The sequence below is a fragment of the Pan paniscus genome, chromosome 12 (genome assembly GCF_029289425.2).
Source record: "Pan paniscus chromosome 12, NHGRI_mPanPan1-v2.0_pri, whole genome shotgun sequence".
NCBI lineage: Eukaryota > Metazoa > Chordata > Mammalia > Primates > Hominidae > Pan > Pan paniscus.
In genome coordinates this window covers 74420100-74437880 of record NC_073261.2, presented here as the reverse complement: position 1 = coordinate 74437880, position 17781 = coordinate 74420100, and the positions used below count along the sequence as shown (strand labels likewise).

Below are 17781 nucleotides of genomic sequence, written 5' to 3'. Positions count from 1 at the left end.
AACTACATCTACCTTTTCTTGGAAGATTGACAACACTTGGTCCCTACTTCCCTGGGATGCTATTATTTCCATTGAACTTACAGATCTCAGTTTGATGCCATCAATCCCCCTGTCATTCTGATCTATACAGAAAGAAAGAAGAAGAAGAAAAAGAACAGGGGTTGGGTGGGGAGAAAGAAAGAAAGCTCTTCTAACATTATGGAGCTCCTCTTATAAATTTGTTTCTTGCAGCTGTGATTAAAAGAGTGTCTTCTAGAATCTATGCAATGTGTAAGCAGGTCTTACATAATACATCCACTCTATTATTTCAATCTCCATAAGCTTTTGGATAGTTTCCTTTGTAGTACACTAAGAAAATTTTGGTATTTAATCTTTACTTAATATAGGCCAACTCTGGGTCTATATTTCAGTCAACCAAAAAGCATATTGTTAGGACCAAGCCTATCTATTTGTTCTAAAATGCAGTATCTAAAATCCTTGCTTAGTAAACCCATACAAACAAATTTGGTATAATCCAAATTCATATTCTTCTATTTGATCCCTTGATTGTAAGATGTATTTCTACATGATTCTCTAGATTTCTGTCATGTAAATCAGCAAAATAAAACAATTATTTGGCTGGCTATTACATCTTCTTATGGGTCACATTTTATATATTGCCCTTTTGGGCCTGCTAGGGAATCAGTCTGGTTATACAGGCCTAGAAGCAAGGAGAGATTGTGGAGTAGGTCCTGATGAGAATTAGGCAGTGCCTTGCAAGACAGGTATTAATATTTTAGGAGAGACCATTACAGGTTTTTCAGGAGGGGAAGGCTAACCTTCCCAGACAGGGGTGGAAGAGCTGCTTCAACTAGCAAAGATGGCTTGGTGGACATTACAGACTTAAGGCCTCAGCTTTATAAGAATCTGCCATATTTGCAGTGCCTAGGTAACTCACAGGAATAAGTTAATTCCCCTGGAAACTTGTATTAATGTTTTTAGGCATCATTAATTTTATTTTCCAAAGAGTTATTAACAAGGACTGCACTGTTTTATTGACATGGCAAGTTACTCATCAAAAATGATCAGATTCAATGCAACTATTAGATGTTTCCCACACATAATTAGACTCCAGATTTATATATAGTATATATAATTCCATAGTGAGTAAAATTAGTGAAAAATATTTATTTTCTGTTCTTGAATCTAGAGAGTAAAACTATTACTACAGTTACTATAAGATGATAGAATTTAAGTATTCAAGGGATAGTAATTTGGTTAATTTTTTAGGATAAAATAAAATAATCTATATAAATATACAAATTTCAATTTTTAAATATATTTATCTTAAAAAGATTGAAAAATGAGATTCTAATTACATTGAAATTATCGGACACAATCACCTGTACAATATCCCCCCTAAATAATTTCCAAAAAGGCATGTTTGTGTCTAAGGCAAAATTCTAGCCTTATCCTGATTACCTCAGAAATACAAAAAAAAGAAAATACTAGGAAAGTCTCATCGTAAAATCAAGAACTTATAATACAAAATAGTTTTTAATAGAACATATTTAATTTCCAACTCTATACACTTAAATAAATTCTATTAAACCAGTTCTGTTCTTTAACTCTTGTTGTCACTCAGTGAAAAGTGCTTTCTTCTTAGGCTGGTATTGATGTTAGTTAGGATCATGTCCTGTGAACATGATCCTAAGGTACATGATCCTAAGGTACATGATCCTAAGGTACCATAAGGCTGTTCAGTAAGATTCAAGGTCTGGGCGTTAGTTATATTTCAGGAAATTTTGGAATTCCCTGAAGTATTAAGGAGCTTTTGTCTCTAGTAATGACTTAGAACTTTTGAAAAAAATTCAGTCACTGAAAAAGCAACTATATTAGTATAGTAGTAATATAAACTGCATATTCGTATGTACAGTATATGTACACATATATAGTAGTATAAAAGTAATATGATAGTGTTCTTTTGTTAGTAAGATTAATGAAGACATTTCTTAAATAGAAACTTTGTCACTATTTTTAAAAAGGGTCTTATGGAAAAAAAGTTTTATTATTTTCTAAGGGAGAATGCTTATTTCATTTTTTAAAAAAGCTTTATACATACCATACAGTTCACCCACTTAAAGCATACAATTCAGTGGCTTTTAGCATATACACAGATTTGTGCAACCACCACCACAGTCACTTTTAGAACATTTTCATTATCCCAAAATAGCTTTTCTTTTAGTAAGAGTCTGCTGGTGACAGAATCCTTGGCTTTGTTTGTCCAAAAACATCTTATAAGATATTTTTCCCTGTGTATGCAATTGTAAGTTGACAATTTTCTTTCATTCCAGTTAACACTGATTGTAGTTGAGACATCTGCTGCTGTGTTGCTCCTTCAAAGGTGATGTGTCTTTTCTCTCTAATTTTAAGATCTTTTCTTGGTCTTTGTGTTCTGCAATTTTATTACAATGTGACTAGGTATGTGATAATTTTAAAATAAGTCTACAAATTCTTAGACAGTCCCTTCTTCATGAAATGGAACATAATTCTTCTCCCTCTGAGTGTGGGCTGAACCTAGTGACTTCATTCTAACAACAGAATTTGGCAAAATATTACTTCCAGAACCAGGCCAATGTTCTTTTCTGCTTTCTCACTTGGATTGCCACTCTGGGAAAGACAGCTGTCAGGTCATGAGCACACTCAAGCGAGCCCTGTGGAGGGGTCCATGTGGCAAGGCACAGAGGCCTCCAATAAACAGACATATGTGTGAGCCATCTTGGAAGCAGATACTCCAGCCCCAGTCCAGCCTTCAGATGACTACAATCTCACAAGTGACCCCAAGCTAGACCTACTAAGCTAAGCAACTAGTGATTCCTGTCCCACAGCAACTGTAAGATATTAATAAGTATGTGTTATTTTAAGCCTCTGAGTTCTGGGTAATTTGTATATAGAAATTGATTAATGCAAGGTGTAAAAATGTTTAAATAAGTTTGCTTATTGAGCTAGAATAAACATAAAAAGAGTGCATAAAATATGTGATATGGTTTGGATATATGTCCCCTCCAAATCTTGTGTGGAAATATAATCCCCAATGTTGGAGGCTGGGCTTAGTGGGAGGTGTTTGGGTAATGGGGATAGATCCTTTGTGAATGTCTTGGTACCATCCCCTTGGTGATAAGTGAGTTCTCACTTTTTCAGTTCATCTGAGAGCTAGTTGTTGAAAAGAGCCTGACCTCCTGCTCACTCTTTCTTTCTCCCTCTCTCTCCATGTGATACACCTGTTTCCCCTTCATCTTCCACCATAAGTAGAAGCTTCCTGAGACCTAACCAGAAGCCAAGCATAGGCTGGTGTTATCCTTGTACAGCGTGAAGAACCATAAGCCAAATAAACCTCTTTTCTTTATAAATTACCCAGTCTCATCTATTCCTTTATGGCAACACAAAATGGACTAATACAATATGTATACAGTTCAATAAATATTCGTAAAGTAAAAATATCTAATTGATCACCACCCAGATCAAGAAACAGAACAACTGGATATATATTTCTTTCTTTTTAGTAACCTGCTTGAGATTTGCTTGCCTTCTTGAATCTGTGGATTGATTTTCAAAAGTTCTGGAAGATTCTCAGACATTGTCTTTTAATATTGTCTCTGCTCCATTTTTACTCTCTTTTTTTTCTCCTAGAACTTCAATCATGGGTTATGTTGAATCTTCTCATTCTATGCTCCATATCCCTCAGCCTCTTGCTTTATATTATTGATCTGTTAATCTCGCTAGGCTGCATTTTGGAAAACTTCTTCAGACCTAGCTTCCTATTTATTAATTGTCTCTGCAGCTTTGTCTAATTCACATATACAAGGCTTTTCATTGCTATAATGCTGTAGTCACTCCTTATCCATGAGGGATATGTTCCAAGACCCCCAGTGGATGCCTGAAACTGTGAGTAGTAGTGACTCCTGCATATAAAATGTTTTCTCCCATGCATACAGAACTATGATAAAGTTTAATTTATAAATTAGGCAAAGTAATAAACAATAATGACTACTGATAAAATGAAACAATTATTAACATATACCAAAATAAGAGTTATTTGAATGTGGTCTCTCTCTCAAAATATCATATTGTATATAATATTTTCAGACTGCAGTTGACTGCAGGTAACTGAAACCACAGAAAGTGAAACTGTGCATAAGGGGAGACTCTGCATTTTACATTTCCAGAACATCACTTTGGCTCTTTTGTAAATCTGCTTCTATTTCCACATCTTAGTTCTTAAATCATTTTAAAATATTTGAAATATATGACTGATAATTCTGATGTCTGAAGTCTTCGCAAGTCTGATTCTACCATGTTATTTTTTATGTCCTTTGTTCTTGATGCTTTATTCCTTCCTGTCTGGAAAGTTTTCCATTTTTCCTTTCATAATTTGAAGCTCTTGACTCATAATTTATTGCCCTCTTCTTTTGTTCTTTTGTTGCTCATTTCCCACAATGCCATCCTCCTACATAGGGTCAGGGTCCTAGTTGCACTGGTGGGAGGAGTAGGTGCTATGCTCCTTGTATTCATTGGTGGTTAGGAAGCACAGCATAGACTGGCCCAGGTCATGTTTGGAAATGACCTTCCAGGGCCTTCATTAATCCTGGGTCATTGAGTAGGTCCTAAGCTACTCATTTTTCTTGAAATCTTATCAGTGAGAATTATTTGAAAACTAAGATGAATAAGTTCATCCAATGCCACAGACAAACATTCTGCCTCTAGCAGCAATCTCAGGAGATGCAAAGAGCCTTTTCATCCTTTATTCCTAGGAAAGGAAGCCCAGCTCCAGTCCTGCCAACTGTGCAGAGGGAGCCTGGCTCCAGTCCTGACAACTCTGGGCATGTTTGCTTCCAGTCCATTGTGGGAGTCAGAGTCCCAGCCTTGTCTCACTGCTCAGTGCTCAATGAAGCTCTGACTGGTGCAATAGAGGGAGGGGCTGCCTGGGGCTAGGCAGAGTGAGGAAAAGCAGTGCCAGGGGCCTCAAATCTTAAGTGGCCTCAAATTGGGGCTTGGCAAGGCCCAGTGTTCCTTCTTTTTCTTATACTGTGTACGAGTCCACACAGAACCAGGATGGGAGCCTCTTCAGCTGTCCTTCAGACTACTGAAAAGCCTAGACCTGGGGGAAGTCTTAAAGGAACTCTCATACCCTATCTCTATCACCCAAGGGTTTTGAGATGACCACCAGTGACCATGGACTGGACCAGAACTTGGACCCAGAAGGTCAGCCCTGTGTCTTCCCCACCCCTCCAGCTTCAACATGGCAAGCCCTAAACAGGGATTATTCGTAGTAAGCACCACCTCTGAAGCCACCCTGTCTTGGAGCCCAAACCCACAGCACTGCTTGACCTAGGAAATATTTTACAGATTTCTGCCAGACGGGGGAGTTTACTTGTGTTTATTTCTAGAGATTAAAAAAAGTTCAAATACATATGTACAGACAAAGGCACATTCAGAGAGTTGTTGCTGGCTCTCCTCACTGCCCCTCCTCAAGAACAGCAGAGACCACTCAGGAGACAAGAAGGTGACTTCACTGGAAATTTCAGACATTAGGGAGCAGGGAGTCACTGCTCAGAAGCCAAACTGGAGGTGACAGCAACCCAGCCCCCATCTCTGCCCAAGACCATCCACCTACAGCACATTCCTAATGGGAGCAAGACAGAGACAGGGCACACTTCAGTTGTCACAGGCCTCTTGTTCAGTGGTGGCTTCCCCTGTAGAGACTAGGCTGTCATTTGGGCCTTTTAGCCTCCCACGGATCAGCTCGGCAATGGCCCTCCAAGTCTTTTTGTTTAGTTTCTCCAGGTTCTTGCCCGCATCTCTCTTAGGTCCCAATCAGGCTTCTAGAGTACAAGGTCGGCCAGGTCCATCTCCTCAATGACAGGCTGTGCCTTGGCTGCCTACAGCTTCTCCTTCATCTTCTCCTCCACTGCAACTGGTTTGGCCTGGAAACCCTCCTCCTTTTCAGGTCCTCATCCTCTGGGACACGGTTCTGCAGCCTGAATTCCCTGAGCTTCTTGCTTTCCTCCTCCTCTTCTCTGAGCTGCTTGGTCTTTGGCTCCCCATTTTCCTTGTCTCTGTACCTGGTTTTCTCTAGGGCCTTCAGCTGTTCTTTTGCCACAGAGTGTCTTCCTATCCAGTCCAGGTCCACAGCCGCCTTCTGCTGCCTTTTGCTGCCTTCCTTCCGCCATCGCCATCTTGCCCACACACGCCTCGTTTTCTCTCATCCTGTATTACCCAGGCCCAAGGAGAGTAGACAAACAAAGTGCTATTATTTTTTATTTATTTATTTATTTGTTTATTTTATTTTATTTTATTTATTTTTTTGAGACGGAGTCTTGCTCTGTCACCCAGGCTGGAGTGCAGTGGCATGATCCTGGCTCACCTCAACCTCTACCTCCTAGGTTCAAGCGATTCTCCTGCCTCAGCCTCCCAAGTAGCTGGAATTATAGGCACATGCCATCACGGCCAGCTAATTTTTGTATTTTTAGTAGAGACAAGTTCTCCCTATGTTGGCAGGCTAGTCTTGAACCCCTGACCTCAAGTGACCACCCCCCTCGGCCTCCCAAAGTGCTGGGATTACAGGTGTGAGCCACCATGCCCAACCACAAAGGGCTATTTTTAAAGTTACATTTTGCACCTTGTTGATGAAGAACATTACAAAAAAACAAATGGCTAGGGAACTCTCCCTTAACACTTCAATCCCTTTTTATTATATTCTACATTTCTCAATGTCAATTCAATTAGGAGGAAGAATTATGACTCCATTTTAAAGAATCAATGAGAAGACGTGTTTTAAAGAATAAATATAGTACAAAAATATGATGTTTAAAACAACCTTGTAACTAAGATGTTAAATAGTTCTTTTGAATTGGCAGAACTTGAGAATAGAGTTAAGGACTTTAGGAATTTAGAAATTAAATGGAAATATTACCTGGTCCAACCCAATTTTTTTAAAGATGTGATTAACTTTCAGCTAAACCTCTTTTTTCTTTATGCTTCTAAACCTTTAGACCAAGGTTTTGCAAACTATAGCCCACACACCAGCTGTCTGTATTTCTAAGTAAAATTTTGTTGGCATATATCCACACCCATTTGTTTAAATATGTCTGCTTTGGCACTACAAGGGCAGAGTTAAAAAATCTTGACAGAGAACTTATGGTCTACAAAGCCTGAAATATGTTTCTTACCTTTCAAGAAAACATTATTAGATCCCTGTTCTAGATTCAAGGTTTGCTGGGCTTTTGTATTTAGAGAAGTTGTCATCACCAGAGATCACCACTACTAACTTCACTAGTATTTCAAACCAATACCAGCAATCTTTAGTATGCTTATTCTAAAGCTATCTGGTCTAAGATATCTCAGCTTGCATTATAACAAAGGATTCATAACTAGTCTTAATGAAATTCTATATGTGTTAAGTGTTTTATAATTTTTTTATTTCTCTATGAAAGAAGTGTTAACATCAAACTATAATAATTAGATGTTAAATTTTGTTTATCGGTCACGTCATTATAAAACTGTTTGAACAAGCGTTCAAGATTTTTCTTGGGAAGTTGAGAAGCTTAAGTATTTCCAAGGTAATTATATGCATTATTAGTATTTATTGACAAATCTCTTTTTTAGCATATATTGTACAACACAGACCTATGAACAGCCTTCTAAAATGTTTTCAAATTTGACTTCCGCTAAAGAAAATTTCCTATAATCACTTTGTTATTTTTCTTCCAAGGATCTTAGAAAGTTGCATATATTCATATGAGTCCTTTGTTATACTTCGGTTTCTTTGTATTAGTTAAGTGTGTTTGTTTTCACATGAAATCAGGGGTACACAGACTAGGCTGTATGGTTAAGGTCAAATAGCAATACGTAGTAGAGCTTAGAACAGGTTAGCTTTATAATTTTTTCAAATGATACCATCCGTTTTGTCAATACAATTCTCATTTTTTCAAATGTGCATAATAAAGGTAAAATTTAGTATTTTTGAGTACAAATTGACATTGTCAAGAATATAAATTAATGTTATAGCTAGAATTTTATAGGAACTCATCTTTTACTGTATCCTAATGTTTTTGCAATCTTTTTTTCCTAGAATTATGTCACAGCTAATAAATTGACTTGCGGCAGAATTCGTAGCAGAAAGCCATTTGCCCTGTCACAAATGACAATGAATTCCTAAATCAACAGTCCTTAAACTCAATTCAGAAAATAGACTAATGAAAGTAAAGTCATTCCAAGATGAGCCATTAAGTTAAAGCATTAGAATAATCTCACCTACTTCTGGTTTTTTGAAGATTCAAGTCCACATGTGTAAATGGACATTTTGCTTCCCAGGCCACAAATATGAAATGGTGCATAAGAAACTGCCTCACTGGGTTAGATCAAGATTTAGCTTTTCTAATAATATCACTAGCAGAATGTGGGGCAGAAAAGTTGCCATTTAGAATGGTGATTCAAAAGATCAAAAGCGGAAATGATTATTTAAAACTCTCAATCTGTTGGAATTTTGAGTCAGAACAGGTCTTGTGAATATAAGTTCCATGTGTTTACTACCTACAGTGAAAAATACGTGGTTACTCTATAGAGTTACAAAACCACTGCTTTAAATTCTAGGAGGTCCCCTCTAATATTATGGGCTTCATAAAAAAAATACATGTTTACTCTACCCTTTCATTCATTTTTCATATTTCAGAGCTAAAATTCCATTTGGAGATACTCAAATTAGTTCCTCTTATTTTTCAGAGAAAACTTAGTCCCATAGAAGTCAGTGACTTTGTCTAAGTATCAGAGAATAGTGATATATTTGTCCTCTACTGAAATATTCTTATAACTCTTAAGCCTGCCTACTCATGTTTCAAATTGCTTCTCAAGGATTTCCTTGACTTATAATTTATTCAATAACAAATATGTGTTGAAAATGTAGTAGTTGCTTTTATGGAGTTTATGTTTTAGGAAGGAATAACAAAGAATAAACTATAAAACTAACAAATAATATAAATTATATATGTATAATACACATAATTGTATAGTATGTATATATAGTATGTAAAGAAACATATATATGTAACTTGTATATTATATAAAGAGATGATAAATTCTATGCAAGAACTGCTATAGGGTAAAGAATATGTACAATTGATTAGGTTGGTGCAAATGCAATTGCGGTTTTTGTCATTGCTTTCAATGACAAGAACCACAATTAATTTTGCACCAGCCTAATAAAATGAGAGTATGCTTTATTGGCAAAATGAGAAAATATTTTTCTTGAGAAAATGCATTGCTTTAGAAAATATATGGAGAAGTTGAGACAATTAGAAATGCAGGTATTTATGCCACAATGCAAGGTGATGGGGTGAGGCATTTAGCTCCTTGGAGCATTAGCAAGGAAGCCAGTATGGCTGGAGTGAGTAAGCTAATGGAGAGTAGTGGGAAAAGAATCCAGAGAAATTATGAAAGTTCACATCATGTAGGGTCCAATAAGCCATTGTAAAAAATTTGGCCATTACGTGTAGGAAATGCGTGGATTTGAACACAGTAGTTACATGACCTACCTGACTTATATTTTTAAAGGTTCACTCTTGCTGCAGCATTGAGAACAGACTGTAGAGTGTAGAAAGTAAAATCAGAAGCAGAAAGACCTTTTAGGAGCTTACTGCAATAGTACAGGAGAGACATAATGGTGACAAGGATTGTAGACATTTTTAAAATGTTTTTAATGTTAAGAACAGATAAGAGCAATAACAGTGTATTCAGTCGTTCAGATGATACTTAAATCTTTGTCAGCAAAGCTTAATGGCCATAATGATTGAGATTTAGATTCTAAGATCAGGCATTCTTGGGTTTACTGTCTCGATGATTGTGTGACCTTGAACACACTGACTTCTATGCATCTTGGTTTTTACATTCCTGAAATTGGGATGCTACGATATAATAGTTTTGTGAATCTGCCTTTTCAATTCTGGTCTGTCCTTTAAGTTCTAGTTCTGTATTTCTAAAATTCTTATTGACTCCTGAAATTGTTTATGCCACAAAAGTTGAAGATCTACATGTGCAAATTTAAAAAGCACATACTATGAAAAATAGTGGAAAAGATAGACCTAATATCCTAATAGAAAAGAAACATGAAAAAGAAAAAAAAATTGTTTGGACTACAAGAAAGCAAGAAAGTGACATGATTAAACAAATCATGAAAGTTTTCTATTTCTCAGAGGCTTCCTGGAGAGACCAGGAAGATGAGAGTCACTGACATGTGGAACAAATGTTAACAAATGAGAGACAGGAGGTCACTCAGATCCAGTAGATAAATTGATTCCTACTCTTATTCCAGAGAGCACTGCAGACTCAGTGACTTCTTGGGAAAGTCTTAAGTGACCAGGGAAGTAGAAGTGTTTTATTATATAACCAGAGCCAGCTCACTTACAGACACTTTAAATTGGCTTTATCTATTTTCCTTCCTTACTTTTGATTTTCCTTCCCTCTTGCTTCTTTTAGATTATAATCCCCCCAAAAAATTGGTAAATAAGATTATTTCAGGCTCTAAGAAATTCAGACTATTAATACACTGACCATTGAAACATTTAATTGTTTCTTATTTTAATGAGCACAAACACTGGGATCTTTCACGTGACTCTGTAGTCATGTAATGCCTGGCATCTGCTACTCATTTTGAGTCACCCTTCTCCTTGTTCTTAAAGTTCTGTGTACTCTGATTTTTTCTTTTTTCTTTCTTTCTTTCTTTCTTTTTCTTTTTCTTTTTCTTTTTTTTTTTTTTTGAGACTGCGTCTCACTCTGTCGCCCAGGCTGGAGTGCCGTGGCATGATCTAGGCTCACTGCAAGCTCCGCCTCCCCGGTTCACGCCATTCTCCGACCTCAGCCTCCGGAGTAGCTGGGACTACAGGCACCCGCCACCACGCCCGGATAATTTTTTTGTATCTTTAGTAGAGATGGGGTTTCACCGTGTTAGCCAGGATTGTTTCGATCTCCTTACCTCATGGTCTGCCCGTCTCGGCCTCCCAACGTGCAGGGATTAGAGGCGTGAGCCATCGCTCCAGGGCTTCTTTTCTTTTTTTTTTAGTATTTCAAGTTCTTTCAAACCCCAGAAGCTTTATAGCAATTTCTGTACACTGCTTACCCGACTTTAACCTTCCTACCGCTATAATTTATATTCATTCTTCAGGTCTCAGCTTAAATTTCACTTGTTGAGGGTTTCCTTTATCCTCTATGTCTAGATAAAATTTCCTTGATATACTCTCATATTATTCTGTACATATCATTCACAAATCTCCATCTAATTCTAAATAAATAATCTGTGATGCAAGTATTTATCTGTTTAATTTCTGGTACTGAACTCACCCAACTGTAAACTCTATGAAGGAAGATATAATATCTTTTTTCCTTTTTCAGTAGTAAACCCAGTGTTTACCAAAGTCTAACAAGTAGTATACATTCCATGAATATTTAATAAGTGAACAAGTGAGTAAATAACTCAAAAATAAAACTAAAAACTAAAAATGTCTTCTTCATATTTTAAAAGTGATGTGACTTGACAAATTATTTAATGAAAATGGTGCTTGAAGTGTTATGTAGTAAAAAAGCACAAGAAAATAGACCTCTGTAAGAACTGTGGCATAACTTGGAGAAAGTGTCTGTTTAAAGGTCTGTTAATGCTTCAATAATAGGGCCCAAAGGGATGTTACGCTACTGGTTTTATCATTTCTTAATTAGAAAATAAAGCTTTTCTTTCCAAATTCATTAAAGCAAGAAAGATTTATGTATCTTAGATGAGTTTGTGAAACATACATGCAAAGTTATGTACCACATAATGATGTTTCAGTCAATAATGGACCACATATACACTGGTGGTCTCAAGATTATAACATCATAGTTTCACTGTGCCCTTTTTATGTTTAAATATGTTTAGATACACAAATGCTTACTATTGTGTTACAATTTCCTATAGTATTCAATACGTAAGATGTTGCGCAGGTTTGCAGCCTAGGAGCAATGGGCTGCACCATACAGCGCAGGTGTGTAGTAGGCTACACCATCTAGGTTTGTATAAGTTTGCACAATGATGCAAACTTATGATGTTTGCACAATGACAAAATTGCCTAATGATGCATTCTCAAAATATTGATGCATGCATTAAGTGATGCATGACTGTATTTAAAATATATCTTGACTTTTGTCTCATATGCCAAATCTGAAATGTTTATTAATTCAATTATAGTTTTAAAAAATAGTAAGTGTATTACACAGAAGAATTAGGAAATAATTTTTCAGGTTAGCAACAAATTTTGCTTGGGTTTTCTCCATCAATTTTCAAAAAGAAGAGTTGAAAGAAACATATAATAAACAATATCACTGATTATACGAAGGGAGATTAAATATCTGAGAAAAAAAGTGATTTGTAAAAAATCAATATTTTGGCTCCTATTTTCAATTTTGATTTTCTTTTTGATAGGCAGGTTTTCACTTTGTCACCTGGATGAGAATACTGGGATAACTTGGCAAGGAAAATATTGCTATAGATTAAAAAAAATAATGTGATCAATATACAATAGAAAAACAGTATGATGGGTAGAATTTTAAAATGGCCACTAATCGCCCTCACCCTTTTATACTCTGCTCTCGTGAAATGTGGACAGAACCTGTGAAATGCTGTGTTATCACTGTCAGGATTATATATTTGCAGATGTAATCAATGTAACAAATCAGTTGATTTGGGAATCAATAAAAAGGGTGATTCTGACCTAATCACATAAGCCTTTTAAGCAGATGGGTTGTTTTTGTTTCTGTTTGTTTGTCCAGCTAAACTCAGAAGAGAAAAGCAAACAGTCATATTGCAAACAACCTACACAGAAAGGTGGCCTCTAGTTTCTGAGTGAAGTCTCCAGCTGAGGGCTAGTAATAAAACAAGGACCTCAGTCATACAACCACAAGGAACTAAATGAACCTGAACGAGGACGCAGGGCCTCAGATGAAAATTGTATCCCCAGCTAGCTAAAATATTGATTACAGCCTTGAGAGTTCTGAGACAGAAAGAGTTGTTTCCAACTAAGATATGTCTGAATTCCTAATTCATGGAGACTGTAAGATAATAAATGTATGTTGCTTTTACTTTCTATGTTTATAGTGGTGTGTAGCAGTATAAAGTAATCTAGGTAGTATACTCTATTTTCTTTTGTCTTTTACTTTTTTCCTAACAAGCAAGCAATATTTTAAGTATTTCAAGCTAATTAACATCATATGCCCTGGGCATATACTTTGCATATCAGAAAATATAGTAGGCAATGACAAAAGCCAGCTGAAGAAATGAGAATGTATTCTGTAGATTTCTTCCTCAGTGCCATGAGTACAGTTTATTGTTCTTATTTGCCACTTTATTTAAGAACATTTTCTGAGAATCTATGACGTATCAAGTGGTAAGTAGAGAATTGGGGGAAAAAATGGAAAGTCATGGTCATTATCCTCAAGAATCTTAAACTTCAACAGAAAAAGATGGAAAAATTAACCAGGGTTGCAGAAAGGCTTGCAGATTAGCTTGAGAAGCTCTTTAACAACCTACATCATTCAATGAAATTGAACACTCAAGGGATTAAGTATTTTAAAAGAGAAAACAATCTTCCTTCATTTGTATTATAAAAATTACATAGAAATATGAAATTGGCTCATCATTCCATCTCCCAAGTCTCCTTTTCAATGTCACACATCCTCAAAAATCTGAGATTTTCCTCTCAGGTTGAGTATAATTGGTGATTAATATGGTGTTAACTATTCATCTTCATTCATGACTCAGCTGCTGAATGCTACGTTTTAGGAGCCTAGACTGTTCTCATAGGAAATAGTCTTGGAGATAGAGATGTATCTTAAAGGATCACATGAGCACCCTCAGAATGCCCACCCACAAGAAAAGGCTAATCCTTTCACTGCGGCTCAGCAGAAGCAAACCTACTTCTAACTATTTCATTCTTCTGCAAATTATTCCATCAGCTAGTCAGAGGATTATCTTTCAGAGTTGGTTCCACCAATATACAATCAGCAGTAGTAGGAGTTTAATGATTGTTTAGACAGGATAAGGAGTTAATTTGTATTACTGAATATTCTTGAGGCTATCTTTTGCTGTCCCATCAAGCTATCTCAGATTTATTGTACACCAAAACATCCTCACTGTATACATTAAACCTAGTCCATGTGATTTTAATTCCTTTAATTTCTCAAGAAATGATATTTATAACAGTATTCTTTGGAAATGATCCCATACAGTATAAATCCAGGTTTTTCTCATCTCTTCATGATGCCTGGCAGAGGTGGTTAAAAAAGAAATGGAGTTATACAGGCCTGTCGGTATCCTATGAGGACATCAACTTTCAGTGAGACAGTACTCCCTTCTGTAATAAGCTTCAAAGTAGGTAGCTCACTTATGCAAAACAGAAAAAAAAACTTTTCTGAGATCATATCCCACCACTCATCAGGTTCAGTGCTTGTGTAGCAAAAGAAATGTGGGCCAGATTTTAGGACATACCTGCACTAGTCTTGGTGGAAGCCCCAGACAGAGAAGAAACCAAAAACGCTTCATAGAGAAGATGGTATTTTAATTTAGTCAAGAAAGTTAAGTAGTAATTTGGATGAGGGAAATAGAAAACCCGTGGTCTAGAAAAAGAAAGAAAAAAGTGCAAATGTTTGGAGGTTTGAGAGAGTTAATTACATTCTTAAACTTGGGAAAATGTTAGTTGACTCTGGCTAGAACAGATGGTTTTTCTGGGGTAATGGTAAGATATGAGGTAAGATGCATGCGGCAGGGTCATAGCTTGTGCAAATCTGTCACTTGGGACATATATATATATATATCAGTAAACATGCAGATATTCTGGGTAGTCATACAATAACAGCTAATTTGCATATATAATCAGAGTATCTGCTGTGGTATAGTGAGAAGGAACACTAAGGAAGGAAGGAATTCCAAGTACTAATTTCAACAACCAGAATGGACAGACAATTTTTAATAGAACGTGTTCACAGTTACCCTAATTGTTGATGCCTGAATTCCAAAGAGAGGGATTATGATATGAAACGTGAAACAAAAAACTAAACTAGGCACATATAGAATTAGCAGACTCAGCATCACTGGCACTGGCATCGATAGGTTGTCATAATCCTTTTCAAGATTATGAGCCTAAGAGGAAATATCCCAACATGGAGGGAGAGAAGTGGAATATGTTAGATACCACATGGCAATTGATGGGAGTATGCTCAACAGAACAAGGGAAGTGTGATTTGGGGACTCTGGGAAGTAGTTATCACAGATAGATCCCTATGAGAAAGCTGAGATCTAGTCAAAGAAATTCTAGTTTGTAACTGTGGTCTTGATTGCACCTGCAAATCACTATGGCCAGGGGAAACACGTGCCTGATTTGGACCAGAAAGTTCTTCAGAATCTCCAAGAATTTCATATTAGCTGTAATATATTCCAGGTAAAAGAGATTCTTCAGATGATATATAAATAATATATTCATTTTTAGGTTTTTCAAATCAAAATATGAGAACTTTATTAAGGAATATTAAGGAGATGGGATAAGATTTTGTGTCAAGGTCATGATGTTAATAGAAACTGTAGTCCTATAGAATATGAGCAAATTTATTATGAGCTCTTTTATGCCATTTATTGACAATTTTGTTTAGTATTAGATGTTGAACAAAATAGAAATACAGCTAGTATTCCTGTGGTAGATGTAATAGGTCATGTCCTTAGTCTTAGGCAAAAATGATGCATTTCCTCAAGACTGACATTGCTTATTGAATTATACGATACAGGTTTTCAGCCTACCTATATCACAGTCATCTAAGTTGCATACTAAATTACAGATTTCTGCTTCACAAACCAGTGTACATGAATTAGATGTGCTGGGAATAATTTCAGAAAATCCTATTTTAAACAATCCCCTCAAGTAATTTTTTTAACGAGCATAAGTTTTGAACCATGGAACTAAGCTCAAAATTCCATGCAAGTTGTAGAGGGAATGTCATGTCTCTCAGGTTTACTAGTATTTCTCTAAATACTAGCATATGCTGTCTATTCAAACATACTTGTTCAGGGAATTCGTACAATCAATAGAACAAGAAAAGTAAGTGATATCTTTTTGCCTAGACTCTTTCCAAATATACAGAGTAAGGCTTGGAAGACCTGCAGATATACAAATGCACAAATTCATTTATTCATACCAACTTTGTATTTTTCAAGGCCACTGCTATTTCTTCCTAGTTATAAAATAAAAACTTTGAAATGGCAACAAGATAATGTTGGCTTTTAGAAAGTTGGCAAAACTTAAAATGAAACAGGTTTTAGTGAGTTTGTGAGAAAACCCTTCTTTCTTACATGGTTATTCCAAAGGGCAATCTGGAAATATTAATCAAAAGTGAAAAAATGCATATCCTTTGAATTACTTATTCCATTTATGGAAATTAGACATAATTGAACACGTATGCAAAGGTGTAGATACAAGGATTCCAGTGCATAATTGTCTATAATAGGAACAAATCAGAAATAACCTAAGTTCCGAATAAGGGTATATTGGAGAAATGGATAATGATACATTCATAACTCTGAAAAGTTTAGAGTTACTACAAAAATAACAGATTGTATTCTGATATAGATTTATAATAACTATTCATTTTTTGTAAAAATGTTACTGACTGGCATATATAGCATAACACAATGTACAAAATATATATATTTTAAATGTTCATGGTCTTTATATTTACAGAAAATACCTGAAAGCCTACAATAAATCTGGTAATAACAGTTATCTCTGTTGAATGTGATTGCTAGTGACCAAGATAGGTACATTTACATTTTACTACTTTTATAATTATTTGATTTTTTATCTTCAGGCATATATTACTTTTATAATAGCAAATTAATACATTGTTTTGATGATGTATACCAATATGTACAGGAACCCCAATGTTTTACCATAGATAGCTTTCAGATGTGGAAAGAGATTTATAATAAAAATAATTCCCTATATAACACTGTGAGAAAAGTAAGGAAAAAAGACAGCATTTTTTCCTATGTCTAAGATATAAGTATGTGAATATAGGTGGTGATATAGAAAACTATTGATAAATATATGCAAAATATTAATAGCAATTTATTTTGGGTAATGGGGTGCCAGTAATTTTCACTTTGTTTATATTTCTTTTGATTCCTAAATCTATGAAGATAAATTAATGGGACATTCTCATTTTATTTTAAATAATTGATTTAAAGTATTTGTATATTTATAATACTCTTCACTTCTAAATTGATCTAGTCTATTTTCATAAGGACACAAAATTCATCTGCTGTTTTATTTTAAAACTCCAGGTATAGCTAGATGAATATTAAATTTACATCAATTAACACTTAAACTATTAATTGAAATCCAGTTAAATTTACTTGTTATTTTTAGAAATTAAATATATTTCATATAATTTATATCCTAAATAAATATTAACAAAAATGCATAACATTTTCTATTACTCAATTTTAATATTATTTGTCAATTAGATTTATTTCTGTCATAATCATTAAAAGCTAATGCATTTTAGTATTCTAATAGGATTTTGTTTTAAGCCAATGCTGAAATACACAATTGATTCTCTCACTGGTTTTCTCATCATTCAGTGGGTCAAATAGTTAACTAGAGTAGAATCACTCTTAATTGCTATCATCTGTCAGTAGTTAACCCACCCAGATTTTCCAAGGCTACTGTCAGATTCTTG

General features: G+C 35.4%; 1 pseudogene; it reads right to left on the bottom strand.

Annotated features, from left to right (window-relative positions):
• Positions 1 to 5405: 5405 nt before the first annotated feature.
• On the bottom strand, positions 5406 to 7284 carry LOC117974291 (coiled-coil domain-containing protein 12-like; annotated as a pseudogene).
• Between the last annotated feature and the right edge of the window lie 10497 nt (positions 7285 to 17781).